General features: G+C 44.5%; 1 long non-coding RNA gene across 1 annotated transcript; it reads left to right on the top strand.

Annotated features, from left to right (window-relative positions):
- Window positions 1-830: 830 nt before the first annotated feature.
- On the top strand, window positions 831-25405 carry LOC137643688 (uncharacterized). The gene is made up of 2 exons (XR_011045048.1): window positions 831-1047; window positions 25215-25405. It is a non-coding gene; the product is annotated as an uncharacterized lncRNA (long non-coding RNA).
- The last annotated feature ends 881 nt before the right edge of the window (window positions 25406-26286 follow it).

Below are 26286 nucleotides of genomic sequence, written 5' to 3' on the forward strand. Positions count from 1 at the left end.
TATATATATATATATATATATATATATATATATATATATATATATATATATATATATATATATATATATATATATATGTATATATATATATACATATATATATATATATATATATATATATATATATATATATATATATATATATATATATATATATATATATATATATATTTGCGTATACATGCATACACACATACATACATACACATAATTTATCTTATACTGTATGTTTATATTCATGAATAAATGTATGTTTGTATGTGTAGGTGAGTTTTTGGATGTGGTTCTATGTAGGATATATTCTTATTGGCTCGACTATTAGAACTATCAGAACTGTTTTTAAGGCCTGGTCAAAATTGTGCCAGAATCCTTTGCAAAAAAATATTTATCACCAGTGCCCTATGAGACGAACTTGATATAGTTTTTATTTATTTACTAAAAAATCTATTTTCCTAGTGTATAATATGTAGATTGTCATCATGTATTAACGTATTTCAACTGATTTCCTAATAGATAACTGTTCCAGTCTTCCCTGTACCTTTAATGGACATGCAAAATCCATGATATATATATATATATATATATATATATATATATATATATATATATATATATATATATATATATATATATATATATATATATGTATGTATGTATATATATACATATATAGATGGCATATGAATGTGTGCATTCTTTATTAGGGTGTCTATGGATTTGTTTGCTTGGATAAAAATTCGAAACAATCCGGGGAAAATGTAAAAAAGTAGTTCATTGTATTTCCTCTGTTTTATCGTAAAGCCGGTGTAGTTAAATAGACAGTTAATGTATCTTTTGTTCTATCTTAGTGGCGTGGTATTCAGGGGAAGAAACGATTAGATAGTTATTCAAAAATAGATTTCCACATTCTAATATTCCTGCCAAATGTATTGTTCCGCATTGGAGTGTGTCATTTCACTACTGGTTGTTGTAAAGGGAGAATACAGAAATATTGTACATCGCCTTATTTATATTTTAGAGTATCCAACGCTACGCATTTTTCCAAAGGTTGGTACCGTTAATTTAAATACCAGTTCAGGTATATTTAGTTCGTTTTAGTTTCAAATAACAAATGGATAGCAATGACAAATGGTAAGCCTATTTCGTTTTGTGGTTGAACTTTGTTAGCATCCCACCCAGTGGTTTTGTTGCAATATACATATATGTTTGGTAAAAGACGTTGAAAAACAATACTTGGGATAACATTATCTGGGCAAAGGCATAATAAGAGAAAGATAGTCAGCTATTTTAAGTAGTGACGTTTTTTAAGTTAGGCTTTGTTATTGTTCACCCTGTCAGTCATAGTAATCCCTTTACTTCTGTTTAACTTCACCAATGTATATTGTGGTAATTTTCGCCTGGTTGTGCAGTAGCTCCACCAGGATCAGGTTACTTCGTATCAAAGTCACTCTATACCCAAGTCATTTCGTACCAGTCACTTCGCACCATACAGTAGTTGTCTCGCACCATACAGTAGTTGTCTCGTACCCAAATGAACAGTTATGCCAAGGTGTCAGGTTACCGGTAGGATATAGGTGGTTTGGTCATCGAATTTTTGTCAGGCGAAATATTCCCCCACTCGGCTAACGTGTGGAGCGTAACGCCTTAAGGTCGCACATGAATGGCAGAAACAAGGAACAGTGACATTGCCCTATCAAGCAAGACAATGTCCTAGAGAATGACCATAGAAACATAGGATCAGCGCCCAAGCCCCCTCTCCACTTAGAGTATGACCAAGGAGGGCCAGGCAGTGGCTGCTAATGACTCATTAGATGGACCTAATGGCTCCCCCTAACCCGCCCCCGCCCATCGTTAACTCATAAGGATAGTGAGGTTGCAGCGACCAAAGGAACTAACAAGTTTCAGTGGGGGACAAACCCCAGTCCAGTGATCACCAGTCAGGAACGTTATCACATCGGCCACCACAACCCTAACAATTATTGTTTGTTCATTAACCATCATCCTCATGGATATAATTACGGTGACGTGTATACTTTATTGATTTTTCTTCTCATTTTATATTTTCATGTTTAAACTCAATGCAGGTGTGCATAACCTCGTACCACCGAACGGTAAGTGTCTTGTTTGTCGATATTCAATGTTAATTTGGAAACGTACCCCATATAGATATAATATAGGGTCAGCTCTTAAGTTCTAATTGATTTGCTTACTAAGATGGTCATTTTCGGTAAGATTCTAGAACACGGAAGTAAATTTCCTAGAGAAAAAACCACTTTTCCTACTTTAAGTAATGTGCTTTCAATGAATTTGACCTTTCTTCCACTGTAAATAAGCTGTTCTCCCTTACCAGCGCATAAATATCTTGGAGATGAGAGCAGCCTTTCTAGCTCTCTAGCAGTTCTATCAGTTGGTGGCGGGTCACTCTTGTGGTGTAAATGAGCGACAACACCACAGTAGTGGCGTAAATGAGCGACAACACCACAGTAGTGGCTTAATAAACAAGGCAGTACCTTTAAGCAGCCCCTATGCCATCTTGCAGTAGAGATTCTACAATGGTCAGAAGATTGTTCGATTTCCCTATCAGTTCGCTTCATTCCTGGCAAGAGGATTGGGCTTGCTGACAATCTGAGCAGAGAGACACTGATAGTGGTCTCCGTATGGTCTTTGAATCCTCTGATAGCCAGCAAGTCCTGACTGTGGAGTTTCCTGACAGTGGATCTGTTCACAACGTCCCTGTACTTCAGGCTCCTGAAGTACTGCTCCCCAGTCCCAGACCCTCACTCTGTGGTAGGATGCATTTCAACAACGGTGAGACAACATCGACGTGTACTCCTTTCCCCCGTTCTGTCTGATGAGACGAGTGCTCAGCAAAACTAGAGCATCCAACAACTTAATGATGGCCGTAATAGCTCCACTATGGCATCATCCAGAATGGTTTCCTGACCTTCTGCGCCTCAAACAACCACACACGAACATCTTCTACAATAGCGTCCCATCTTTATGGCTTCCAGCCTGGAGACTGTCCAGCACCCCCTCTATCAGAGAGGTTTTTCGCAACAAGTTGCAAAGAGGATGTCTGGTGACTTGTGGAAGTCCTCTGCCTCTGTATACCAGGAAAGTGGACAGTCTTCTGTGGCTGGTGTTGTTGAAGGGATATCTGTCCCCTTGAGGCCACTATTCCAGTAATAGCGGAATTCCTTTTATACCTTTGAGAGGAAAAACTCCTCTCGGTCTCGGTGGTGAAAGTGTATGGCTCAGCCTTAAACCTAGCCTTTAGCCTGAAAGGAGTAGACCTTTCCTCTTCATTGGAGGTTTCCTGGTAATTTTTCGTAATAAACCCACCCACCGCTTTTTTCATGAAAAAATATTTTTTTTTTGTTAGTTTTCTTGTTGTTTTGTTGTGTTCTGATGTTATTAACTTCCGCGAATGTTTAATTTTCTGAGTATCGCCACCCAACAGTAATTTAGAGAAGAACAGGTTGGGTATTGAAAAATAACGAATTGCGGAAGAGAATAACGGCAAAACACTAACAAAACAACAAGAAAAATAATGAAAAGAAATGTTATTTCATGAAAAAATAAGAGGAACAGCACTTAACGAAAACTATCGTTGGCCCTTTTTCTTCTGAGTCCCGTTTTCTATTGAATGTTCAACGGATCTGTGCTCAGCCGTATATTGCGCTACGCGGGAACCACGAATTACTGGAATCCCCTTGAAATTACCAAATACCCCTACAATATTACTGCAAACCCTTAGAAATCGATAATGTTTTTATTAATTTACATTACTTTTTAGTAAATTAATTAAATAAAATGTGTTTTAAAGCATTTTTCTATATACCCTTAACACAATATATATAGGGTACAAAAGGGTACAGAACCTAACAAACCCACCTAACCTAATCTAGTAGTTCCCAGGTCACAACCTCTAGCCCCTTCCCAGGTCACAACCCCTGGCTGGGGGCAAGCCCCAGGACCCCCTTCCCTGGTCACAAACCTTCCCAGGTCACAGTCCTTAGCCAAGGTTCTACCTGCAAATATATAAAAAATATAAATGCTAAAAACAGATAAATGAATTTACCGTGACACTGCCAACAATGGCGATCAGGTCGCAAAGAACACGATTTGTAACACTTCGGGCAAGTCATTTCTAAAGGGAGCACACTGTGATTTGGCAAAAATTTTAAAGTTTCTTCATTATTTGTTAAAAATAGTCTAATAGCCTCATGTGTGGTAAATTCACAACCAGTACACAGTCGCCATCACTGAACTAATGAACGGTCAAGCGGCCAAGGAATGCTTTGTAATTTGAAAATGAGCGGGCTTCACGGATATGCATGAATAACGTTTTTCATCAAGGACCAATGAAATGGTGAGATTATAATGTATCTAGATTCTGATAGGCCAATTCATATTACAGAGCCCGCAAAATGGGGACAATTTTTTTTTTTTTTTTTCATGCACGCGCAGTAGGGTCGTGGATAACCACGACTTTGGCGCAATCAGGCGAAAATTATCACAGTGCGCAAAGGGGTGGAGCTTAATAGAATAGGAATGAACATACGAAGTAACAGGAGCTACTCTCCGTGTCACTGTGAAGATAAAAAAGGTACTTAGAAAAAATCTGTATTTACCGTTAGTTGATTTAATTTTTTTTCTCGTTATGCGAGGATAATGTATTGACAAGAATTTATTTTTTTCACGTTTTACCTGACAAAAACACTTATAACAACTAAAGCGCTGGGTGGGTTTATTATGAAAAATTACCGGTTTTCTTACTCATACAAAGTTAAGAGATCACTTGCCTCAAGTCAGAGGTAAGACCTCCTCCTTGGAAGTGTTTCGCGTCTTGCTCCCTGAAGGGATCTTCGTACGAACCATTATGCCATGCAATAAACCGTAATCTCACTTTGGAGATGGCTCCTTACTTGCTTTAGCTTCGGCAAAGAGAGTTCGCGAACTTCATGGTCTCATACGCCATCACCCATTCAAGGGGATGGTGGGAGGTGGCACTCGGCTTCATCCCTGAGTTCATTGTTAAGACTCAAAATCCCGGGTTACTGGACCCTTGATTTAGGCCCTTTCATATTAAGAATCTATGTTCTTCAACCAATGATCCAGATTCAATTACTGTATTACTATATCTAATGAGGAGTTTACGATATTACTGTATCTTAAACGCACTGCACCAACTCAGCTTCGACTAGCAGCATTATTTGTTAGTTCGGGTTAAAGGAAGAGGAGGTAACCAAATACACCATTTTGGCTTGGATCCCTAGGGTCATTGACCATTCTCTAAATCAGAACCCTCCTCCAGCTCATAGACCTAGGGCTTATGATGTCAGGGGCATCACTATGTCCCTGGCATTCAAACGCAATTATTCCAGGTTGCAAGTTTTAAAAGAGGGCGTGTGGAAGCGTCAGACGACCTTCACCACCCACTATCTACGAGACGTGACCCACAGGAGACTCGATACGTTCTCTATCGGTCTTGTGGTAACTGCACAACAGGTGGTTTAGAATGACCTCTAGCACCTTGTTGGTCAAGTAACAGATGGTTGAAAGTATTGATAACCCGGGTTAAGTCTGGGATGCATGAAAGTGTCTGGCATTTTTCCTTTCTTCATCTTCCCCTCATTTGGGATACAGCTCCATAGGTCCCTATGCAAGCTGGCTTCAACTTCTGCAGGTAATAACCATTTCCCGTGTGTAACCTAGTATAGTTAACATTTATACTTGTACACATCCCCAATGCTTCCTGCGAGGTAGGCATTGGGAAATGTCTTAATTATGTGTAAGTTTCCTTTTTAGACTCCAGGCATCTTACCTAGACATTCATATGCTATATCTCACAACAATAATGTAGCTCAGGCTGCTATTAGTCTCGCTTTGTTTTGATAAGCGAGGTGGCAAGGTTTTCCCAAGACCACAGTCTAACACTGTACTAGGCAAACGTGGGTCAATTACTAAGCCACTAGTTGTACTTACCACCTACCTAAGGGTGAGTCATCCATATAAATAATGTAAGGTTTGTAAGTGTGGGAATAAATGACAAATTCATAGATCATTTGTATTTTTTCCCTAATACAAACCTGGAGTTTTATATTAATTGTCTTGCCATCACCTGTTCCCCGATAAGTCCTGCCTGCAATAAAAAAGTGACAAGATTCACTGAGCTGTTAGTTATAGGTCGTTGGGTACCCCCTCCACCCCTACCTACCCACAGCAAGTGTTTAGGTAGGCTTGCCACTCCACAATTAAAATATTACGGCTACCTTCCAGCTTTGCCGAAAGATTATCCACATAAATAATTACAGGTTTGTATTAGGGAAAATACAAATTATCTTTGAATTTGTCATAAAATTGATACTTTGATAGTAACTTGCAAGTATGACGTTCACAGCACATTTATGTACTGCTTGCCAGAACAGAGGAGCAGTGAGATAGTTTATTTGTTAGCGAATAAACATGTGAATCATAGGTAATATGATACTTCAACTTCATGCCATTTATTGTGCATTTCTGACAATTTAATATTGCTGCAAATCACAGTTTTCCCACCCAGTACCCCAGTTTTCCCACCCAGTACCCCAGTTTTTCAATATTAATCTTACCCGATAATCATGTAGCTGTCAACTCCGTTGCCCGACAGAATTCTACGGACGGGATACGCCAGCGATCGCTATACAAGAGGGGGGTGTACTCACCAGCGCCACCTGTGGCCAGGTACTGCAGTACTTCTTGTTGACACCACCTCAATTTTTCCTCTGTCGTGCTTCCGGCAAGACCTACATGGATACGCTTATAATTTTGGAGTCTTTGTTCACGGTTTTGGTGAAGTATTGCTCTGAGATTTCAGCTTTCGCTATACAGGAAGCTTTTCCCTTAGCTTAGATAGCTTTTGGATTAATTTTGATTAATGGTATAACGATCTTTGCTTTAATTTGGAAACCCCCTTTGACTGTTCTCTGATTCAAGATGTCCGACCATTCACAAGCTCCTACCCAAAGACGATGTAGAGTTAGCACTTGTGTTAGGCGTCTTCCGAAGGCCTCGGTTGATCCTCACACCGTTTGTTCCGACTGTCGGGGAAAATCCTGCCAGTTGGATGATCGATGTGAGGAATGTGCCGGTCTTTCGGAATTTGATTTTATTCAATTCCTTAAATATACGACTAAGTTAGAGAGGGAGAGAGTTAGGAGGAGTTCGGCTCGCTCTTTGCTTTATTCATCCCCCCATGATCCTCATCCTTTTCCTCCCCCTGTAGTGGCTACCCCCGAACCTACTATTAGTGCTCAGCCTGATATGTCGGATGTTTTACGTGCCATTCAGGCTTTAGGTGATAAAGTGGAGTCGGTAGTGAGTGACCACAAGTTCCTCTTGGCAGACGTCAAGGAACTTAAAGTGAAAAGTGCAGTGGGAAGTGGTAGTGCCAGTGCTGTGCCTAGTGCTAGTGTCAGTGTCAGTGTTGCGCGTGAGGATACTTCTGTGCGTGCCAGTCGTCCTCCCAGTCCGGGACCTCTTGCAAGCTCCCAAGCCCAGGGGAGAAGCAATGTCGAAGGGCAAAAGGGTTCGGCAGGCCTTGATCGGCGCACAGTAGTATCCTCAGTGGTTGCGGGCGTATCTTATAGAGATAGTCACTTCCACTCTCAGACGATTGAGCCCTTTATTACCTCGTCTGCAGTAGATGTTTCCGGGAGGAAACGCTGGACTCAGGTCTCAAGACCTCTTAAGCGTAAAGTCCAGACCGCGCGAGTCCAACAGCCCGGGTGTAGCCATTGGGCTAGCTCGGACTCGCCGCAGTCATCAGGTGACTGCACGCCTCCTAAGAGAGGTAAGGCGATGCCTCAACAGACCTCAACTTCTGTTAAAGCTATGCCTCAACAGACCTCAACTGCTGTTGATCCTAAGATGGCTATGCTGCAGACTATGCAGTCGCAGCTTGCGGTGTTGATGCGGGAGTTTCAGGCAGAGAAGGTTAATACACCTCCTCCTGCGAGCGCTCCTCCTCCTCTGCGCAGTCCAATCTGCCAGACGTATGATGTTGAGGTTCCTCAAGCTACCTCCATGCGTGAGCTGCCGCGTTGGGAGTTGCCAGATACCAGCGCTGTGCAGCAACCTCCACTTTCCTTGAGGCAGGAGCCTCTTACCACGCGGCAACCTCCTCAACACTGGGGGCAGGAAGCTTATGCTTTACAACAACCTCCCCTACCCTTGAGGCAGGAGTCTCTTGCATTACAACCATCCTCGAGGCAGCAACCTCTTGAGGTACGACAACCTCTACCATCCTTGAGGCAGCCACCTCAACTCTCGCAGCAGCCACCTCCACTTTCCTCGAGGCGAGAACCTCAACTCTCGAGGCAAGCACCTCAAGAACCTCAACTCGTGAGACAAGAGCCTCTCTCTGCGCAGCCACCTCAACCCTTGAAGCAAGCGCAACTCTTGAGGCAGGAACCTCATGCTATGAGTCAGCCACCTCAACGCATGCATCTACCACTTTCGCCTCAGCTTGAGCCTCTTCCCATTCAACTTGAACCGCAGTCTATGCAGCATGAGCCTCATGTTTTACAACATTCGCCTCTCACCACGCTTGCTCCTCAGACCTCCGCAGAACCTCCTTCATCCCAGCCTCATGACTTTGTCATTACCAGCCCTCATCCTCTTCAACAGAGACTTGAGGATGAATCCGCAAGTGCGCATGCACCCGCTCTTCAGGATTCAGCCATTCAGCATACCGCTTTAACTTTACCTCTCGCTTCTCAACCCTCAGGTGATGAGGTTTCTGAGGATGAAGCTGCTCACCTGGATGAGCCTTCATCTGATGTGGAGGAACCCAAGTCATTGCCACCCTCCATTGACTTTCGCAAGGTCCTGGCTCTGTTCAGAGAGTTATACCCGGATCACTTTGTTTCTGCTACCCCTCGCTCTCCTCCATCCGAGTTCTCTCTAGGCATGCAACCTGTTAAGTCTGCCTACACTAAGCTCGTCTTCGCTAGATCTTCAAAGAGAGCTTTGAGAATGTTAGGAGATTGGTTGCAGTCCAAGCAGCAACTGGGAAAGACGTCTTTTATGTTTCCACCTCCTAAGCTGACTTCTAAGGCGGGCGTCTGGTATGCCACAGGAGAGGAACCAGGCTTGGGGGTCCCTGCCTCTGCCCAGGCTGACTTCTCAAGTTTGGTTGACTCTCCACGAAGGTCGGCTATGAGACGCTCTAAGGTCTGCTGGACCTTTTCTGACCTGGACCACTTCTTAAAGGGAGTCTTTCGCGCCTTTGAAATTTTTAATTTTCTCGACTGGTGCCTGGGGGCCTTGAGCAAGAAGACTGCCCCATCTGACAAAGACTCGGCCATGCTGATCATGTCCTGTATGGACAAAGCAATTCGCGATGGTTCCGGCGAACTTGCCTCTATGTTTGTATCGGGAGTCCTCAAGAAAAGGGAACAACTTTGCTCCTTCCTTTCCACTGGTATCACCTCTTGCCAAAGGTCACAGTTACTTTTTGCTCCTCTTTCTAAGTTCCTGTTTCCTGAGGATCTTATCAAGGAATTGTCTGCGGCTCTTATTCAGAAGGACACGCATGACCTTGTGGCCTCTTCAGCACGGAAGGCTAAGGTTGCTCCTTCCGTTCCTAGAACTTACCGCACCCCAGTGGCTGATACTCCTGCTACCAGATTTATTCCGCCCTTTCGTGGCAGAGCCCCCAGCCGAGGAGGTACCCGCCCAGACGGTTACAGGGGCAGGTCCAAGAAAGGTACCAAGTCTTCGAAAAGCAAACATTGACTCTCCTCCTCTCCAGACAGCTGTAGGAGCCAGACTCAAGATCTTCTGGCAAGCTTGGGAAAGAAGAGGTGCAGACGCCCAGTCTGTCGAGTGGCTAAGGGAGGGTTACAGGATACCATTCTGCCGCAATCCCCCTCTGACCACTTCTCCCATCAACCTCTCTCCCAACTACAAGGAAAAGGACAAGAGGCTAGCGTTACATCAAGAGGTGTCGCTCCTGTTACAGAAGGAGGCAGTGGTGATAGTCCGGGATCATCAATCCCCGGGCTTCTACAACCGTCTCTTTCTGGTGGCCAAGAAGACAGGAGGTTGGAGACCGGTGCTGGACATCAGTGCGCTCAATGCTTATGTCACCAAGCAGACGTTCACTATGGAGACGACAAAGTCGGTCCTAGCAGCGGTCAGGCAGGAGGACTGGATGGTCTCGTTGGATCTGAAAGACGCCTACTTTCACGTCCCCATTCATCCAGACTCCCAACCTTTTCTGAGATTCGTTTTTGGAAAGGTTGTGTACCAATTCCAAACCCTGTGTTTTGGCCTAAGCACGGCACCTATGGTGTTTACGCGACTGATGAGGAATATTGCGAAATTCCTCCACTTGGCGGACATCAGAGCCTCCCTTTATTTAGACGACTGGCTGTTAAGAGCCCCCACAAGTCGTCGCTGTCTGGAGAGTCTCAGTTGGACTTTGGACTTGACCAAGGAACTGGGTCTTTTGGTCAACTTAGAGAAGTCCCAGCTTATTCCTTCCCAAACCATCGTTTACCTGGGAATGGAGATTCGGAGTCAAGCTTTTCGGGCTTTTCCGTCGGCCCCAAGAATCAACCAAGCCCTAGAGTGCTTACTGAGCATGCTGAAGAGGAACAGATGCTCGGTGAGACAGTGGATGAGTCTAACAGGGACCCTGTCATCGTTAGCCCTGTTCACCGAGTTAGGGAGACTCCACCTCCGCCCCCTTCAATTCCATCTAGCAGCTCACTGGGACAAGAATATGACGCTCGAAGCGGTCTCTATTCCTGTTACCAAAGAGATGAAGACTACTCTCATGTGGTGGAAGAGCAACATCCTTCTCAAGGAGGGTCTCTCGTTAGCTGTTCAGACCCCCAATCTTCATCTCTATTCGGACGCATCAGACTCGGGCTGGGGCGCGACCTTGGACGGACAGGAATGCTCGGGAACATGGAACAAGGAACAGGAAACGCTTCACATCAATTGCAAGGAGTTGTTGGCAGTACATCTGGCCTTAATGAACTTCAAGTCCCTCCTGCTAAACAAGGTGGTGGAGGTGAACTCCGACAACACCACAGCCTTGGCATACATCTCCAAGCAGGGAGGGACTCATTCGAGGAAGCTGTACGAGATAGCAAGGGACCTCCTCATTTGGTCAAGAAGTCTAAACCTCACGCTGGTAACGAGATTCATTCAGGGCAATATGAATGTCTCGGCAGATCGCCTCAGCAGGAAGGGTCAAGTCATCCCCACAGAATGGACCCTTCACAAGAACGTGTGCAACAGACTTTGGACCTTGTGGGGTCAGCCAACGATAGATCTGTTCGCCACCTCCATGACCAAGAGGCTCCCATTGTACTGTTCCCCAATTCCAGACCCGGCAGCAGTTCACGTGGATGCTTTTCTGCTGGATTGGTCCCATCTCGATCTATATGCATTCCCGCCGTTCAAGATCATCAACAGAGTTATTCAGAAGTTCGTCTCTCACGAAGGGACACGGCTGACGTTGGTTGCTCCCCTTTGGCCTGCAAGAGAATGGTTCACAGAGGTACTGCAATGGCTGGTCGACGTTCCCAGGACTCTCCCTCTAAGAGTGGACCTTCTACGTCAACCTCACGTAAAGAAGGTACACCCAAGCCTCCACGCTCTTCGTCTGACTGCCTTCAGACTATCGAAAGACTCTCTAGAGCTAGAGGCTTTTCGAAGGAGGCAGCCAGAGCGATTGCCAGAGCAAGGAGGATATCCACTCGTAGAGTCTATCAATCCAAGTGGGAAGTCTTCCGAAGCTGGTGCAGAGCCAATGCAGTTTCCTCTACCAATACCTCTGTAACCCAAGTTGCGGACTTCCTGTTACATCTTAGGAATGTTAGATCTCTTTCGGCTCCTACGATCAAAGGGTACAGAAGTATGTTGGCTTCAGTTTTCCGCCACAGAGGCTTGGATCTTTCCTCCAACAAGGATCTACAGGACATCCTTAAGTCTTTCGAGACCTCTAAAGAACGTCGTTTGTCCACTCCAGGCTGGAATCTAGACGTAGTCTTAAGGTTCCTTATGTCTCCTAGATTTGAACCTCTCCAGTCAGCCTCTTTCAAAGACCTTACTCTCAAAACTCTTTTCCTCGTCTGCCTTGCAACAGCCAAAAGAGTTAGTGAGGTTCACGCCTTCAGCAGGAACATAGGACTCACATCCGAAACAGCAACATGTTCCTTACAGCTCGGGTTTTTGGCAAAAAATGAACTTCCTTCACGTCCTTGGCCTAGATCGTTCGAAATTCCTAGCCTTTCCAACATGGTGGGTAACGAGCTAGAGAGAGTTCTTTGCCCTGTCAGAGCTCTAAAGTACTATCTTAAAAGGTCAAAACCTATACGAGGACAATCAGAGGCCTTATGGTGTGCCATCAAGAAACCTTCGATGCCTATGTCCAAAAACGCAGTTTCGTATTACATAAGGCTTCTGATTAGAGAAGCTCATTCTCACATGAAGGATGAAGACCTTGCTTTGCTGAAGGTAAGGACCCACGAAGTGAGAGCTGTAGCTACTTCGATGGCCTTCAAACAGAACCGTTCTCTGCAGAGTATTATGGATGCAACCTATTGGAGGAGCAAGTCAGTGTTTGCATCATTTTATCTCAAAGATGTCCAGTCTCTTTACGAGAACTGCTACACCCTGGGACCATTCGTAGCAGCGAGTGCAGTAGTAGGTGAGGGCTCAGCCACTACATTCCCTTAATCCCATAACCTTTTTTAACCTTTCTCTTGAATGCTTTTATTGTTGTTTTTGGGTTGTTACGGTAGGCTAAGAAGCCTTCCGCATCCTAGTTGATTTGGCGGGTGGTCAATTCGTTCTTGAGAAGCGCCTAGGTTAGAGGTTGTGTAGAGGTCCTTTAGTATGGGTTGCAGCCCTTTATACTTCAGCACCTTAGAGTTGTTCAGCCTCCTATGAGGAACGCTGCGCTCAGTAAGGAAGACGAACTTATTAAAGGCAGAGTAATGGTTCAAGTCGACTTCCTTACCAGGTACTTATAATTTCATTGTTATTTTGAATAACTGATAATATGAAATACGGGATACTTAGCTTCTTGATATACATGTACACTGGTTTTCACCCACCTCCCTGGGTGTGAATCAGCTACATGATTATCGGGTAAGATTAATATTGAAAAATGTTATTTTCATTAGTAAAATAAATTTTTGAATATACTTACCCGATAATCATGATTTAATTGACCCACCCTTCCTCCCCATAGAGAACCAGTGGACCGAGGAAAAATTGAGGTGGTGTCAACAAGAAGTACTGCAGTACCTGGCCACAGGTGGCGCTGGTGAGTACACCCCCCTCTTGTATAACGATCGCTGGCGTATCCCGTCCGTAGAATTCTGTCGGGCAACGGAGTTGACAGCTACATGATTATCGGGTAAGTATATTCAAAAATTTATTTTACTAATGAAAATAACATTTTTCACTGGGGTCCCCCATAATTGTTATTATATGGGAGGTAGGAAAACTTATGTACAGGTGTTTGGCCCAATATTCATGGTAGAAATGGAAAATCACAACATAAGTAGGGAGAATATATGGCTCGTGTATTTGGCTAGAAAGAAAGTATCATATATTTTCCATTTATTTTTTAACGAAAATAGAATTCACTATAAGAATTAAACAAGTGTTGGCTATTTTGGCAATTTTTTTTTTTTTATGACTAAAGGGGGCCTGGGGCATAACCCCTGTATCGATTGACTAAAATGTGAACACTACTTACTTTTCCAAGCTGATTGTTTACTTTTCAGTGATTATGTTGGTTATTGCGCATGCATTGTTACTTTTTGACAGCTTTTTTTATTCGACATAAACATGAGCTGGCTTTTTTAACCAATTAAGAGCTTCCAAATATTCATACATAAGTTCTCTGAAGTTGCTTCACAAGTCATTTTTTTTTTCCATCTGCTTCAATTCCAGCATACTACAGTCACAAGAATAATTCAATATATTTTTAGATTTAGTGTAATACCATGTTTGCTCCGTAACTGGAATACAAACCCCGCTATTTAATAGGGGTATTACTTTCGTCATAGCTGAAATGACGAGCCATTAATTTTTAACGATCGTTTACTACCCACACCGCTAGTTAGCGGGGTAGGGGAGGGTAGTTAGTGTAGTAAGTGGTCTGCTTCCCAGTGGGAGAGGTTTTCACGACGACGGAAGAAGTCCAAACGAGATATTTCTCCTTCGAAGGTTGCTTCGAAAGGAGAAAAACCCAAGGCCTCTTCTTTCGTTGCGCAAACCTCCTTCGAAGCTCCTACTTGGTCGGTCTCTTTCGAGAGACCATCGAGTGGTAGTGTAGACCGATGTATTAACCAACCTCGGGTCTCGAGAGATAACGTTGCTTCCCCTTGTGAAGCAGCTCCACCTCTCCCCCCGGGGGAGGATATGTCACTAACCTCCTTATTTCAGCTTTGGGGCTTACGAGTTCGCCTTCCAAGAAGGTTTTGCTTACCTACATCCGATCGGGTGCCGCTTTCAAGCATTCGTTGTCGCTGTCAGAGGTTGATCCTCTGTCTCTTGTCGACGTTGTGGTGTCAGAGGTAACCAATGCGGTCTCACCCATCTCTTCCACTCCAAACTCAACGGTAGCTGACGGCTTAGTTTCTCCCGTTCCTGGTCAACCTATGAGGGGGAAACTAAGTCCATCAGCAGTCTCTCCTGCTAGTGTTTCTCTCCCTCGGGGGAGTTCACTTACAGAGACTACTCTTCGGAGGACTGCAGAAGGTCAGCTTGCTGATCCAATGGCTCACCTTCCTCTTCGCCATAGAGGCCTCCCTTCACCTGCGGTGAGGAGGCGCCTCTTTGGTTCAACATCTTCAATGCAGTCCCTCGCAGAGGAGCCTCTAGACCAGTCATTTGTCACTGCACCTGCATTGTTCCTGGACCTTTCTGCAGATCGTTTGCGATCACCTTCAGTGGAAGGTCGTCCTTTTAAAGGACACGTCGACCTTCCACCCGACAGACCTGCCGTCGCCATTTCTGCATGGGCCTAACAAGGCTCCACCCAAGCGTGCTGTTGCGCGCCAACAACATAGGCGCGATGCGCCCGCGAGACCTGACAAGCGCTCTTTAGTAGCTTGTCAGGCCCCATCACTATGCGCAGACATCCATCATAACCCTAACACAGGGCATCAAGAGCGTACGCACCAACAGGTACATACGCTCCAACATGAGCATAGCTCCATGCGCTATGCGCCCCCTCATACACATATGCGCCCACGTTCTCCTGCGCGCCAGGTCTTGCCTGCGCCCCCTGCACAAACTACGCCCATGCGCCAACAGTCTCCTACGCGCCCGCGCCCATCTGCGTGCCAACACTCACCTGAGCGCCATCAATCTACTGCGCAGTGGCGCGCTCCTGCACGCCAGCACTACCCTAGGCGCCCACGCTCTCCCGCGCGCTAACATTCTCCTGCACGTGTGCATACGCATTCAACATCTAACTCCTGCGTGTCATGCTGCACACCATCCTACGCACCAGGTAAAACCTGCGCGCCAAGCTGCGCACCATCCTACGCGCCAGGTAAAACCTGCGCGCCATGCTGCGCACCATCCTACGTGCCAGGTAAAACCTGCATGCAAACTTTCAACTGATAGCAGGCCTTCTGGGAAGTCAGCCATGCTGTCTTCTCCCGCGCCAACCCTTACCAATGCGCCAGCGCTCACCTACGCGCCAGCCTTCTCCCGCGCATATCCGCAAGGATATGTACGCACGCCTGGCCATCTTCTCCGAGGGATGCGTGCCAACATTCTTCGGTGCGCTGCCCCACATGTATCCATTGCGTGCCCGCGCACTAGGGAACTTTCTCCTGCGCGAGCGCGCCTTACGGCCAGCACAGACATGCGCGAACACTCCTGCGCCCATCAGTCTCCCGTGCGCCAACAATATTCTCCCTCGCGCGAGCGTCATCGCCATCGTTCTCCCTCGCGCGAGCGTCATCGCCATCGTCCTCCCTCCCGCGCGCGGGCGCCATCATCCTCCCGCGCGCGAGACTACATACCCTAATGAACGATGTACGGCAAGGTCGCCATCGCCTCGTTCTCCTCCCTGCAAGTGCATGCCACTGCGCATTGTGGGAGAAGGGAAACTTCCAGAGGGGTCCAGGATCTCAAAGCTATCACAGGCAAACCCACCAATGATTGTAACTCCTCCCAGGGATCCTTTAATCCCTTTCCCTTCAAAGGGTATGTCTGTCAGCCAACAACCATGGTTTGGTGCCCTGATCAGAGCTGTAGCTCAGGTTTTCAAGCCTGTCTTCTCAGAATTGGGACACAGAACCATGGCTTCTTCTACCCCTTTGAAGAGAAAAAGAGGAGTCCCAGACGCAGTCACTTCCACAAGGGCGAAACTGACTCCACGCAGACCTTCGAGGCAGGTTCCTTCTATTCCTCAGACTGCCTCTCGTTCCCTTTCGGATGAAGATTTCCCGTCTCCAAGAGAATCACGCGAGGAGAGACTTTCCCCCCATCGTACCAATGGAGGAAACCTTTCTTCGAGCCAAGGTGTCTACTCAGTCGGGGATTGGAAGGGACACGCCACCCTAGTCAATGTTGGAGTCTTATATCCTTCCCAGGAAGGAATCTAAAGACTCCAAAACATTGCCTATGTCCTCTACTAGGACTAGGATGGAGCCAACTAGCCACTCAGGAAATGTCTGTGACTCTCCCCAAGAAGAGCCTTCGGGGATAGAAGGAGACTTCGCTGCAAGTCCTACATCAGGAGGAGACCAGCAAGAGTCATAACATGTGTTTTGGCAAGTTCTGACTAACAAGGGCTCTCAACGGGTTTTCTGACCCAGAGATCCCTCCTCGAGAGGGCAAAGACATTGTCTTAGACCGCGTCTTTGGTACTCTAAAACCCTCTAAGACCAGTGCAGCCCTGCCCTGGTCTCAAGGGGTAAAGAGTACCAGGAACAAGATCTCACAACAGCTCTCCGAGATGTCCTCCTCCAACCATTCCGGTACCACCAACGAGCTCCTCCCACCTCCTCGCGTACAACAGAGGAGGTACTTCGAGATCCTAGAGGAGCCTTGTCTAGCTCTTCCACTTCACCACTCGCTGGAAGAGCTAACCGGGGGAGTCAGAGGGACTCCAACCGGCAGGTCTCTTTCTCGGCAGCCGAGATCCTCAACCAGGAGAAAGTTGCAAAGTGTGCTATGCAAGCCACTTCGTGGCTCGATATCTGGTTGGGGACCTAAGGTATCCTGATACGTTCGGAGGATTTCTCCAAGGAGCGTACCAGGAAAGCTATGGAAACCTTCCTTCTCTCAGGTACTCGCACGATAGTTTCTGGCCCGCCAAGTCTCGAACTTGTGGGCAAATACCATCCTGAAATGTCGGGATGCAGTAGCTGAGAGATTCCATCAGAAGGTCCCTAGCGCCGAGATCAATAGGCTCAGACATTCCTCCCTAGAGAGTTCTGTCCTGTTCGAGCTAAAGGATGTGGAACATGCCGCTGAGAGGTGGAGGAAGTCTCATCAAGATTCCCACCTTCATAAGCCTTTAACATCCAAGCCCTATAAGCCTCCAGCACCACAGCAGTCCCATCCAGTCAAGACCACTCTGACGACAACAGCAGCGAAGACTTTGGTGTCTAAGCCCTTTCCTGTCAAAGAAAGGAAAGGGAAAAAGTCCCCCAGGGGAGGCAAAAATCCTAGAGGGAGCAGCCGAGGCCGCAAACACTAGAATAGGCAGTTCCACCAGTGGGGGGATGCCTACAAAGTTGCTCAAACAGGTGGAAGCAACTCGGGGCCGATTCCTGAGCAATCTCTGTAATCAGTCTAAGATATCGCGTCCTGTTCATAACATCTCTACCTCCCCTGACGACGAATTCAGTGTCATTGAACTCCCTTGCCATGGGATCGGCAATGGGGCAAGCCCTTTGGGCAGAAGTCCAGACCCTGTTGAAGAAGGGAGCTCTCCAACATGTCCTCGACGGATCCCTAAGCTTCTTCAGTCGACTTTTTTGCAAAGAAGGTGTCTAGAGGCTGGAGACCAGTCATTGACCTCTCAGCTCTGAACAAGTTTGTCAAACAAACTCCGTTCAGCATGGAGACGGCAGACACGGTCAGACTAGTAGTAAGACTGCAAGACTTCATGTGCACACTGGACCTAGAGGATGCGTACTTCTAGATCCCAGTCCATCCGTCTTCAAGGAACTACTTAAGATTCAGCCTAGACAACAGAATGTACCAGTTCAAGGTGCTGTGCTTTGGTCTTTCCACAGCACCACAAGTCTTCACCAGTGTTCACCCTAGTATCATCTTGGGCACACAGGATTGGCATCCGTCTCCTCCGTTATCTGGACGACTGGTTAATCCTAGCAGACTCGGTGTCAACCCTTTTTCAACACTGAGACAAACTTCTGAGACTAAGCCAAGATCTGGGGGTCATGGTAAATCTTGAGAAGTCTTCACTGCTTCCCACTCAAAGACTGGTATACTTAATCATGATTATAGACACCACTCTCCACAAAGCCTTCCCATCAGGCGACAGGATAGCAAGGCTGAGGAAGGTCGCAAGACCTTTTCTCAGACGAGAAGAACTTCCAGCCCAATCGTGGTTACGTCTCCTCGGTCACCTTTCATCGCTGGCCCGTCTAGTTCCCAATGGTCGCCTCAGGATGAGATCCCTCCAGTGGCGACTCGAGTCCTGGTGGAATCAAGCGTACGACTCCCCGGACATCCAGATCCCCATGGGACCTGCGGAACTGACGGATCTCCAGTGGTGGGTGCCAGACGAGAGCCTACAAAAAAGAGTGGATTTCCTCGTCCTCCCCCCTGGATTTTATGCTGTTTTTGGACGCCTGAAAAAAAAGGTTGTGGGGCCCACGTGCTGCACCACAGGACCTCAGGGCTCTGATCAGAGTCAGAAAGGTACCTCCACATAAAGCTCCTATAAATGAAGGCCGTCTTTCTAGCCCTTTAACAGTTCCAACAGGACTTGGCAAGTCACTCTGTGGTGGTGATGAGCGACAACACCACAATAGTGGCCTACATCAACAAACAACGAGGTACTTTTTCGCAACAACTATCCCATCCAGCAGTAGAGATATTGAGATGGGCCAAAATCCACTCGATACCACTATCGGCACGCTTCATTCCGGGCAAGAGGAATGTGCTCGCCGACAACCTGAGCAGAGCATCTCGGGTAGTGAGTACCGAGTGGTCTCTGGATCATCTAGTAGCCAACAAAGTCCTGACTTTGTGGGGTTCGACTGTGGACCTCTTCGCAACGGCCCTGAACTTAAGGCTCCCGCTGTACTGTTCCCCAGTCCCAGACCCCAAGGCTCTCTGGCAAGATGCTTTCCAACAACGGTGGGACAACATCGACGTTTACGCCTTTCCCCCGTTCTGTCTGATGAGGAGGGTACTCAACAAGACCAGAACATCGGTCAATCTTTTAATATACCCTCATAGCTCCGCTATGGCATCACGCAGTGTGGTTCCCGGACCTTCTGCAACTCCTAACGGAGCCACCAAGAGAACTCCCTCCACGACACAGTCTACTCAAACAATCACATGCCAACATCTTCCACAAAGCCGTAGGTTCACTACTACTTCACGCCTGGAGACTATCCAGCATCTACTCTCTGAGAGAGGATTTTCACAACAGTTTGCAATCAGGATGTCTGGACACCTGCGAAAGTCATCAGTAGCAGTCTACCAGGCAAAGTGGAAAGTCTTCTGTGGTTGGTGTCGTGGAAGGGTTATCTCCCCACTCGATGCCACTATTCCAGTAATAGCGGAGTTCCTCGTGTATTTGCAGGAAGAAATGCGCCTATCAGTCTTGGCAGTGAAAGGCTATCGCTCAGCCTTAAGCCTCTCCTTCAGACTGAAAGGAATGGACATTTCCTCATCGCTAGAACTTTCTCTACTCATACGTAGTTATGAACTTACCTGCCCTCGGTCGGAAGTTAAACCTCCCCCATGGAACGTGGTTCGAGTTCTCAGGTCTCTTTAGGAGACCTCCCTATGAACCATTACGCCAGGCATCAGATCGCCACCTAACCTGGAAGACGGTGTTCCTGCTAGCTTTGTCCTTGGCCAAGCAAGTCAGCGAACTTCATGGTCTCTCGTATGACATCGCCCTTTCAAGGGGATGGGGGGAGGTAACATTCAGCTTCATCCTTGAGTTTATTGCTAAGACTCGGAATTTAGGAGTAGCGGATCCTCGATTCGACTCCTTCTGGATTTCTAGTCTCCGTACTGTAACAGATGACCCAGACCATCTCTTACTATGCCCAGTAAGGAGCTTGAGGCTATACCTCAAAAGAACAGCCGCAGCTCGTCCTCGTGTGCGTGCACTATTCGTCAGCACAGGGACTAAGAGGAGCGTCACCAAGAACACCATCTCTGCATGGATTCGCAGGGTCACTAACCTGGCACTGAATCCAGACCCCCCTCCGTCACGTCGCCCCAGAGCACATGATGTCAGGGGTGTAGCTACGTCCCTGGCCTTCAAAAGAAATTTTCAGTGACAGGTTCTTCAAGCTGGGGTGTGGAAACGGTAAACCACGTTTACATCCCACTACCTGCAAGACGTGACCCACAGGAGACTCGATACGTTCTCTATCGGTCCTGTGGTGGCTGCACGACTTCTGGTTTAAAACCTCAAGCTCCTTATTGGACAAGTAGCAGAAGGTTGACGGCGTTGTTACCCGGTTTTAGTCTGCATGAATGAAAAGGTTTGACTGGCCCTTATTCTTTTCTTCATCATCCCCTCTCGTGGGAAAAGCAGCAGCCTGGGCTCTTTGCATAGCTGACCTCAAACCACTGCAGGTAAACCATGCTCCCTTGTATTCCTAGTATTAATATTAATACGGTTACGTCCCCATACCCTGACGAGGTGGTATTGGGAAAGTCCTAGTCTACAAGTGTCCATCTAAAGAACTTCAGAACAACTTTCTAGGATGAGTCACACTTCTTCATACCTTCACATACAGCTTGCGTAGGCCGCAGACTAGCAAGGTTTTAGCGAGGTGTAGGGACTCCTTATTTCTTGGGTGCTTACACACACTAATAAGGAGTCCCCGGGCAAAGCCAAAAGCCTGACTGGCTGGGATGTCCACCCTTCCTAATGTGGGTGAGTCACCCCTATCAAATAGCGTGGTTTATATTCCAGTTACGGAACAAATGACAAATTCGTGGATAATTTGTATTTTTCCTAACTATACAGACCTTAGCTATTTAAGCAAACTTGCCCGCCAGCCCTATCCCCTTTGAAGTCCTACCTCCAAGCAAAGTGAGCTCAAGCACAGGTGTGTGAGAGGTGGGGGGGGGATTTAGCAAGCTACCCTCCCCTACCCCCGCTAACTAGCTGTGTGGGTAGTAAACCCTCGTTAAGAATGAATGGCTCGTCATTTCAGCTATGCCGAAAGTAATACCCCTATTAAATAGCTAAGGTTTGTATATTTAGGAAATATATAAATCATCTACAAATTTGTCATCTTGACTTTATTATTAATTTATGATCCTTACTATTGCTGCAAATCACTTGGTTTTTTTTTTTTTTTTTTGGTGTTGCCCCCTTCTAAAACCCCAGTTTCCTATTGGTATTCGGTGTTGCCAAACCCGCGGTTTACCCGTCCAATTGGGGTACTTTCGAACACCTTGTCGCGGTTTATAAAAGGGTACTGCTACTTGCCTGAAATTGGACTATGGAGGAAATAAAATGCGGTCAATAAATTGTTTAAATGGTCTTTACAAATGCAATTTCTTTTATGATAATTTCAAAGTGGAAATGTAGATCGATTATTCTATTTCAAATTTCAGTAGTTCATAGACAGTTTAAATCATAATGAGCAAACTAAGGGCTAAAAACTTTTTCATTCTTTCACGAGTTACTGGTTTCCAGCTTCTATATTTGCTTCGTGGATGTTCTCTAATCCACACTTCCTTACTAGGTAAAAATCTGTTGGCATATATGTTAGTGTCACGAACAAGAATATCTATATCATCATCAGTTATAACTAAAGAAAAGTATTCAATAGGCTTTGAATTACGGTTAGGAATCCCAAAAGGACCTACATTTCTTTGGGTAAAAACAAAATCATTCCCACAGTCAATACCTTCAGGCTGATAAATACGTGCCCAGGGTGAAGCAACAGGTTCAATGTCAAGATTGTCGTCATAAGCTATGATTAAAGCACTACAATCTAGTTCATTTTATGATCATGTTGAATGAACAACAAATCTCTATTTCTTCTTATTTTGCTCATTTTAATTTTGTTAAATGTCATTCAACTAGTATTTACTTTTTGCAAAAAATATACAGCTTTATTTTCTGTGTTTTTTAATATAAATTATATAAATTTTTCGTTATACTCTTCTACAACAGCTTAGTTGATTGATTTCGATCCCTGCCCTCCCCCAAAATTTATTTCTATAGAATATCATATCAATAGTTGTTAGTTCCAATTTAATGATGGCTAAGTTACTATAATTGGGCTACTTTTGAAGCAACTGTCACGATTTTTTAGGCTTTGCACTGCGGTTTGGATGTCAAGTTATTTGGCAACCCTGCTGGTATCCCCCAAAACTGTTATTGTAAGGGGGAGGGGGATTAGGACAACTCATTATCAAGTGGTTTACCCCAATATTCGAGGTCAGAAACAGATAAGACACAAAATAAGAAGTAGGGAACATTTGGTTCATTTATTTGTCTAGAAAATAAAGTATCATATATTTACCAAAGAACAATTGTATCAATCTTTTTGCTGCTTTAGAAGTCAGGGCTGAATAATTGTACCTATGCTATTGTCATATTTGTTTAGAACTTTTTAATATCTGACACATTTACTGGCATTTTGAACCAAATGAAACATCCAAAATTTTTATGTTACAGGTCTCAAAGTTTTATGTAGCAGGTCTCAAAGTTTTATGTAACAACCATTTCTTAGAGCCTATGGAGGTACTTGATGGCTGATGTGTATATTGAAAGTGCTTGTGGGTAAAAATATATAATGTCTTCATTTTCTTACTGGCTGCCACATGTGTAATAACTGCTTTAGGGGCATAAAATCTATTTATACTGGCATTTAAATAAGGTAAATATGATATACATCACATTCACCTGTGTGCGCTCACCTTTTAATGCATTCATCTTTCTCACATTTTCTGGAGGGCCAATTGCCCCCACACTCCTGATCACATACACCCATCGCCCGCTCATACTCTCCTTCACACTGGCTCCCATCCATTGTTATGCAATTTCCAGTACGCAAACGATCTCTTTTAGATGTACCCTTTTGCTCTCGCTAACTGACACACACTCCCTAGGACACATGCTCCTGTTTGTCAAAGTGCATTCCCTGTGACATGTCCTCTTCTATTACATTGTGCTCTAGGAAAATTGAGCAATCGGCGCACTTCCCAGTTGGACACTCACACTGACTACCTGTCCTCTATCACAGGAACAAGTGTGCACACCACTGTTAGGAGTAAGGGCCTTGCCCTTCTCTTTAACTGCACGAGTACCATCTACCCTATAAGTGAGTGATGGAAAAGATTCATACTGTACCAATTAGAACAGACATCGGTACACCATTTGTCAACCATCGTCAATCAAATACCGAATACTGTGCCCTCAGTTGAATGATACTGCTACATTTGAAGAGTAAGACAACGTCTGAATAGGTCTTGTCAACATAGCTACGTGTCATACAATCCTAAGTACATGAAGGGGTTACATTCAGAGGTCATACCCAATGCTAAGTAATCTGTACCAAGAGCGTACTCAGTGCTGAGCGGTGTGGGATAAAAGCGATTACAGACCTGTTGGTTATACTACCTCATACAAGATAGAGCTCTCATTTTCTCGATGGGGAAAAGGCCCCTACCCAACCCTTAGAATTATGTCTTTAGACTGAAGGGCTCATCGTGGGAATTTTCTATACTCATGAAAGGCTTCGAGTAGTCTTGCTCACCAAAAGAACTCTGGCAACCTGCTTGGGATATAACCAGCCCTTAGGTCTAAATGGCACGTTATGAACCATTATGACGCTTGTCGAGTTGAGACTTAACTTAGAAGACCATTTTTCTCTTGGGATTAGTGTCAACGGAGAGTATGCATACTTCACAGAATTTCCAAGGTTGTGAGTTATTCCAAGAGATGGAGTAAAGTCTATTTCGCCTGTGTTCAGAGTTCATAACAAAAACCTAGAACCCTGCCATTGACGACAGTTTTGAGTCTTTCTCCATCTCCTTCCTTAAGGTAGCAACCAACTGTCTGGATTATTTGCCTTTTTGTCTTGTGATTGTGCTTAGACACAATTTGAGAAAACCCAACCCTTCAGGCTACATTTTCAAAGTTTTCATTAGTGATGGCAACGACTGAAAAGAAGAATTCAAGGAATACCATTTCCCTCTGGTTTTGTGAAACCATCAAGAAGGCATATCCCCAAGCAGCAGATGACCCAGAAGATTCAGTTCCAGCATGGTTTCATGAAGTTGAAGGAATTGGTATGCTAGCCTTTAAGAGGAAAGAACCTGTCAGTGGCATAAGTACTAAAAGCTGAAATCTGGAAGTAGTAAACGACCTTTACAGGCCACTATTTGGGGTAGTATACTCACAAGTCTTTAGACACGGTTTTACTTGAACATGTGATAGCTGATCAGCAGGTTGTGTAGTGTATTGTGTCACTGGCATTTTTCACTCCTCCTTTCCCTCTCTTGGAGTGCAGCGGTTGTGGCATTATTTACTGGATCTGATGTTTGACGCATGCAAGCTTTCATACCGAGCTCTGTTCTTTAAAAAAATGTTATAGAAACTCTTTTATCTAGTCCATCCTCTTCACGAGGGGAGGATGCTTTTTGTAAAAAAAAAAAAAATTCTTTATAAAGACCCCGCATAGCTACATTATAACGGCATCTCCTTACGAGGTTATAAGTTCTCCGTTAACCATCTATCCAAGGACAGTAGCCTAATCTAACCTTTTAGAATCCATTTCTTAAAAAATGGAAGGTAGTAAGAGTGAATTTTCACACTTCTTAAGGTCAACGCGTCTTGAAATCTCGCAATTTTAAACTAACCAGTAGGGGTATAAGGTCTTTCTTCCTCCTAATGGTGAGTTCTACCCAGAATGAAGGTTTTATTCGTGTAGGAAAAATTCACAGATTTTAAAAATTTGTATTGTTCTTAGCATATTTTATTTATTTTTCAGACAAGAATCTTCAAAAGAAAAGAAAATTTACAGCATCCTGATCAAAATTTATACTTCAAATGCTGTATGCCCTAAGTACACTATAGGGAGACATTCCTAATGACACCAAGAAGATCATCGGCTGAAATAATCTGGGGTTTACAACAACAAAAAACCTAGAAAGTTTTATTATTCAAAAGGGAAAACCTAATCGTCTCAACTGAAGCAGCCACTTCACCATCAAACTTTTCTGGAGTATTGAAGTACTCTGAGAAACATCATTACATGACTAGAAATACATGTACCTTGATTTGCTCAATTGACTGGAGTTCTTGAGATTTTAGGGTGTTGTTTTACAATGGTCACTTCATTTACAGTATATCCAATAGGTATCCATAACAATCAATAGCTGAAGATAGAATATTAGTAAAGTTAAACTAAATAAGTAATATGAATTTTCAAAATATTACCAGATTATTTCAAGTTTATCAGTGTCTTTATTTCTGGGAGTGGTAACTTTAATTATGAAAGCTATTAACTTATATTCAGTCTAGTAGAAAGTATTTGATTAGACCTTAATCTTAGTCAATGAATATACAGCTAATTTTAGTTAGTCTTTAATTCTTTATATCTTTCTGTTGGAAAATATACATGCTATTTTTTCTATTAAATTCTAAACACCCAAAATTTAACTTAAATACTATTTCTAGATGTTTTTTTTTCTACTTTCTAATTGACATTCAGATTGTTCTTTAAATGTTTTTGAAAAAGAAAATTTAACATTGATAACCAATTAAGAGCAACAAATGTAAATGAAGGAGTTCTTCCTTAGAAATTTGCTTCTAATGTTTTCAATTTTCATTAACTAGCTATTAAATCTATGTCATTTTCCTCTGGACCTCTTAACATACTAGTACAGTACTTCAAGATTGTATCATTTTTAGAGTAGTTTAAAAGTACTGTAAACTAGTTATCAAAATGTGTGACCGAAGAGAAATTAAATTAATAATCTTTTTGGCAGTTGATTCAAATTCATTCTACAATCTGTATATTAAATTATATTGATTGCATGTGAATATAACCTTTAAACTAA

This window comes from Palaemon carinicauda, chromosome 7 (genome assembly GCF_036898095.1).
Source record: "Palaemon carinicauda isolate YSFRI2023 chromosome 7, ASM3689809v2, whole genome shotgun sequence".
In the NCBI taxonomy this organism is placed as follows: Eukaryota; Metazoa; Arthropoda; class Malacostraca; order Decapoda; family Palaemonidae; genus Palaemon; species Palaemon carinicauda.